This window comes from Eumetopias jubatus, unplaced genomic scaffold (assembly GCF_037043125.1).
Source record: "Eumetopias jubatus isolate StellerSeaLion01/CBP00866 unplaced genomic scaffold, mEumJub1_p1.0 scaffold_2, whole genome shotgun sequence".
In the NCBI taxonomy this organism is placed as follows: Eukaryota; Metazoa; Chordata; class Mammalia; order Carnivora; family Otariidae; genus Eumetopias; species Eumetopias jubatus.
In genome coordinates this window covers 80,112,409-80,118,336 of record NW_028274808.1, presented here as the reverse complement: position 1 = coordinate 80,118,336, position 5,928 = coordinate 80,112,409, and the positions used below count along the sequence as shown (strand labels likewise).

Below are 5,928 nucleotides of genomic sequence, written 5' to 3'. Positions count from 1 at the left end.
ATTCTTGAACTTTATTTTTAAATCCAGACTTCGATACTTTATTTTTATCTTAAGATAATCCTCTAAAGCAAGGGACACAGTGCCCATTACTTTTTCTTGTCCCTACCTCCCAATTCTATACCTAAGAAGAAAAAAAAAGAAATCTTTCAGAACACCTGAGAATTTGGGGCTTGGGATTATGGTCCAAGTTCCTCCAAATGGTGTCAGAAGCTACCATTTATCAGATATCTCTTCTGAGCCTGGGACAGTCATAGCAGTATCTCATTTATTGCTCACCACAAAACAGAACACAGGTTGTCATTACCCCCAGATGAAAAAACCTGGAGATCAGAGAGGGTAAGTAACTTGTGGAAGATAACAAAGGAAGCAACATAAAGATTTCAGATTCAAACCCACATTTTTGGCCCCCCAAGCCATGCTCATTCTGCCATACCAGGCCATATTTCTTCAGAAACATTATCTTTAGTTTGGACACATCCCTTTCAAAACTACTTAATGTTGTGCCATAGGCATGGTTAACCAACTAGTAGATGTTAAAGATACTAAGTCCAAGACAACTGTATGCGTTGTGTTTTAGTATCATTTCCCAGGAATTCCACTGGCTGAGGGAGTCACTTATAGTCCCTCATTGCATAAAAAATTTAGAATTTTCCCCCCAAGCTCCTCAGGGTGATGTTCTGGCCTGGGATTTAGTTTCTCTGTATCTTCTGCTGTCTAAGTAAGCTGAGTCTTATCTCTTTCTATAGTGGATGTGTTCCTGCTCTCATTTTTGGCTTAACAATACCCATCCATCTGGAGAAAAGTAATCCTTCTTTAGGCTAAAGAGTGGTGGAGAGCTTTGGGGTTGTTTATCTTCCAAATAAGTGCAGAAACAGCCCAGCAAAGCTATAAACTCGTAAGCTTCCTGATTCATCCTTGCCAATACAATTAAGCTCAGAGCCGGAGGCTTTCTCTGGGGAAGATAAGATAGTATGTCCACTGCACCATTAGTTCCTGCCAAGTTCCTGCTCTACAGAGAAGTAAGTTCTCTAGCTGGTGGCTTTCTGATGCCTCACCTCCCTGAATCACACCTTAATTGTGGATGTTTCCTTTCTTTAACCCAAAGTCAAAACACCATGACTCCTTCTTTGCTTTCCACTTTCTCATTCCAGATCCTTAGGTTTCTTTTCAGACCTGGTCATGGTAGTAACTTAATACTGACCCCATATAATCTGGCAAATACTCTCATTACTTCCTATTTTAGAAAAGAATCGCATTTTAAAGTAAAACTCTGTGTCCCTTTCCAGTGTTCATTTCAAGGAAATGGTAATACATTTCTTGTCACGCTCAGCAAATCCCAGGTATCTGGGAGGGTAACCTTCCTCGCTTCTCCCCATGCTGATTGCTTCTTCTCCTGCTCCTTTCAAGTGATCTGCTGGATAACAACATCAAAATACACCTGGAAAACTCACACAGAACTCAAGCTTCATCTCTCGATGACCACTGACAAAACAGAGAGGAAGTCACTGTACAATGGATGCAATCTGGCTGAAACCTGATTCTCTTTATTAAAAAATAATATTCCAAAATTTTATCCTAAAAAATAGATTTATGGTGAAAAGATGCAAATAATATGTATTTTTAAATATGGGCCTCTCTGCTGCCCACAGGAACCCTGCTGTTGGTTGGAGTGTGGATACAAATGAATAGGAAGTGTGGGGAAGGACTTTTACCTGCTTGTGACATGTTATACACTGGTCATCTGTGTAAAGGCAGAGAAGGATTCGGCCTCTTTTTGCCCTAAAGTTTTAATAGCAGCACCTCCCATGTTGTTCTGCTTTCAGGTCACTTGGCCGTGCCTCAGCACCCGCCGGCCCCACCACCGCCGTCACATAATCTTCCCCGGGTCAACCTCTGCAGAGCACTGTCCTCACTCCAGACTTAGATGCTCGGCACTGTTTGTCCCTTCACTCATCTTACACACGTGTGCTAAGTGACGCTCTAGTCCACGCCCTGACTTCGCATTTTTCCTTCTGTGTTATGCCCCCCACCCCGCCTTCTTCGGGCACTGCTTCTAATAGCACCGCCAATTAACTGGTGGTGGCCCAAAGTCACATTCCGCCCAAAGAAGGGGCAGAGGAAAGATTCAAAGTGAAACATAAGCTCTGACCTGACAGGTGGCGCCAGCTCTGGGATTTATGACATTTATGTTAGGAGGGTTTTTCCTCTCCCGTTCCTGTTCTTTCCTTCCCTCATCGAAGAAGTTTCCTGAAAGACAAGGTCAATTGAAAATAAAATATTGTAAGGTACCTTAAGCTAGTGGATATTCTAAAAGATAAGGCATGAATACAGATGAAATGAGTGTTTTATTTTCTTAAAATTAACAAATACTACATAAAATCTGACATGTAGTTATCTCCGCATTTATATCCATATGACTTTTCCTTCCTTTGCCAATATATTTTAGCCATTGGTCATTACGAAGATCAGAGTTTCCAAGGAAACCTGTTTTCAGAAAATATGTTAATTTGGGGAACATGCCTCCTGAACACAGGGAGCTGGTCTTACTCCCCTGCAGGATCAGATCAGGATGAGGGCGGTGGAGGAAATAACTGAATACTCATTTTGGCAAGGTCTATCACCAAATTTCACTTTCACAATCCACATGAACAATTTTTTTTTCACCACTGGCATAATTACACTCACATTCATGTTCATAGTGTTTAAGATAAAGACCGAGAGTGCCTTCCACACATTTCCTCATTGCCGTCTAGACCGTCTTTTGCTGACTCTTAGTTGCACCTGCATAGCGAAGGCACACAGCCCGGAGATACTCTAAGGGCCTCCAGCAACCACCTCAGCACACCCAGAGCTCCCTGTCACTGATGGGGACAAGCCTCACCTCCGGGAGGCCAGGCACATGCCACCCACCCAGACACTCGAAGGCAGAAGCATCCAGCCGTCTCAGCTGAACACCCACCACCCCCCACCTCAGCTCAAGCTGACTTTAGACACCCAGGTAATGCCCCCGAGAGGGTGCACCATTCCTGCTAATGCAATACCAGGTCAATGCGTGCAGTGGATGGAGGAAGCTCCTATTTCATCTCCCTGCTCCAAAAATGCATTTAATATATTGTCTTCAGGTATTAAATTGATTAGAACAGATACTACACTTAATCTCAGCCAAAAGGCCGGCAAGCAATCCACATGAACAACTGAAAAGGTGAAAGTGTTCCAAAGCCGTGGGCACAATAAGGCATTGTCTGCAGAGAAAAAACTCTAAACTCTGCCTACATAAAGAGAATGAATGAAAATCGGAGTAGGTACATTAAGTAACAAATTTGGAAACTTGGCAGAAGTAAACAGTTTCCTCTGTCCCCTTATTACAATGTTATGGCCATTGTCTCACTTTCTGATAAATTGTAAGGGAACACTTCCCACTGACAAGTACTCTCTGCTCTCTGAGAGTAACTTGTGTTCTCATGATGCTGTAAATGCGAGAGTAGAGTCAACATATTCGGTCTGGTCCGTGGAAGGTTCGTAGCGGAACACAGCCATCCCAGCACAGACTCCTCGCTGTCTCATCCAGGTGTTGGGCATGAGGCCAGAACAAGCCAGGAGGTGAAGGCCACCACCAGGGAATTCCCACTACCCAGGTCTCCTCTCCTCGCAGCCTTACCATGGCTGAAGAGTTTCACCATTCAGCTAATTCATCCCCACCCAGCATCCTCCCCTCCCTTTCCAGCACCACTTCCACTCAGGGAGCAGGGAAACTGAAGAGGTTGTTGGTCTTTGCTGATCCTTAAAATAAGGAATATGGTCACTGGTAAGAACCGAGCCATGTATAACATCTCCAACGAGGTTGCCTCCCCATTCTTCGGACTTGAGCTTGCCTTGCTAGCCAGAAAACCCTCAACGCCTGCTGACTGAACAGGTCTTTTTGTCCTCATAAAGCATGGAGCTTAAAGAAATTAGTTGTAATTTCAGTAACCAAAGGAATAACATAGAGGTATTCTCAACTAGTAAATCACTCATGCCCTAAGACACAGTAAGACTACCTTACGTTGCCAGTTCAGTGGGCTGCTAGCACATACTTGGGTAAATATGCCCAGAACACTAAAGAAATGTGTAAAATAAATTATTTCTTTCAACCTGCCCTCAAACAAACAAGCAAATATGCCTTTGTTTGAAGTCCTCAAACATTCGATTTTCTGTTTTTTAAACACATTGCTCAAAATATTATGTGTGGGGATGTAAGATCGAAACAGGGAGCAGGATCTGAGCCCCGTCATCTGAAGCAACACCCCCGAAAGAGATGGAGCTTGCAGGTAGCATAGTGTTCAAGGGACAGGAAGTATGTCCAGATTTTGCTTTAGGTTTTCATTCTCCCCTCCCCATAGGTACTTGTTGTGCCTTACCTGAAGTAAAACGGAAAAGGAAAGGAGAAGAGTTGGGGGAAGGGGAAGTGGTTCAATTTTCTGGTCCTCGTGGCAGTTTTTCTTTCTTCTGGTTGAGAAAAGAACAATCTGGAAAGATACATTATGATCACGGAATTGCTAAATGAGCAATCTGAGTCATCAGAGAACTCCCCCTCAGTGACCATGAACCCAGAACTATGGGAGCCGGCGAGGGTGCATGATGCCAAAGTGGCCTAAAGGAGAAGCCTGGAGTGGTCTGACCCCCAAAACCAGTCAGGATGTTGTTAAGGAGCACTCTCCTCAAGTTCTAGGAAGAAAGCCAAGCTTAATTAAGCTTATAATCCATGGTGAGAAACCATTCCGTAGACCTGGTTTTCTTTTCTTTCTTTTGTTTTTTTTTTTTTTTAAGATTTTATTTATTTATTTGAGAGAGAGAAAGCGAGAGCAGGAACACAAGCAGGGGGAGAAGGAGAAGCAGGCTCCCCGCTGAGCAGGGAGCCCAATGAGGGGCTCAATCCCAGGACCCTGGTGGGATCATGACCTGAGCCGAAGGCAGATGCTTAACCGACTGAGCCACCCAGGCGCCCCCCGGTTTTCTTTTTAAAACTATACTCTCTTGAACTCGTTTTTAAGCTAGGATGAACTTTGTAATTTTAATACTGTTCAGGTTCCACTAAACTCTGCCAGAGTTTGGACCCTACCTTAGCATCTTTGTGTGTGTATGTGCGTAGTAATATGGTCTTCCTATTCAGGATGCCAGATCGTATTTACAAAGTCCTATATTTTAGGAAATTAAAACTTCTGTAGATTAAAGCCACAATCATAAACATTTAAAATAATGTTAAAGTTCAAATCTCATCCCCTACTACCTGAATTCCTTTTTCTAGTTGCTGTACTTGATAATTATCATCCTGAGACTTACTCAGTGTTCTTTTTATTTCCCTCATGACAACATTCAATTCAACATAGAGTAAAAACAAACAAACAAAAAACAACAACAACAACAAAAAACCCGTGATGTAACAATAAATAAGGATGTCTGGAAATAAACATAATGTAAAGTATTTAAAATAATATAAAGCATCAGGCCAAGTAAAAAAAACACTTATCGATGATAACTCTGATGAAAACAAAAGGATAGGTCAGGTCAGAGAGGTTCCGATGCAAAATTTTAAAGTCTTTCCTGGTAAGGTGAGAAAACAGTATTTTGTGTACAAATAGCCTTGTCCAACAACTACTTTTGTGTTTCTTTTTAGAAAAAGATGAATTATCTTTTTAAAACTGTTCCAAAGGAAAAGAAAAACAAATGTCCCAGATGGACAGCCACTCCCAGAAGCATGCACTAGAACTCGGGATTTGTGCCTCAGAAATTATCATCTCATAAAGCAGGTGGTTTAGCTACTAGTGAGACTGATTTCTTAAAATGGTCAGCTAAGCTACTGACTGCAGTCTAGATGTATTTTTGTCTTCCTCTATCTCTACTGTGAATTATTAAAGCAGCACACTCCACAGTTTGCATGTGGCCCACATT

General features: G+C 42.4%; 1 pseudogene; it reads right to left on the bottom strand.

The window, feature by feature from the left end:
* Window positions 1–3,010: 3,010 nt before the first annotated feature.
* Window positions 3,011–3,182, bottom strand: LOC114225606 (U2 spliceosomal RNA; annotated as a pseudogene).
* Window positions 3,183–5,928: the final 2,746 nt, after the last annotated feature.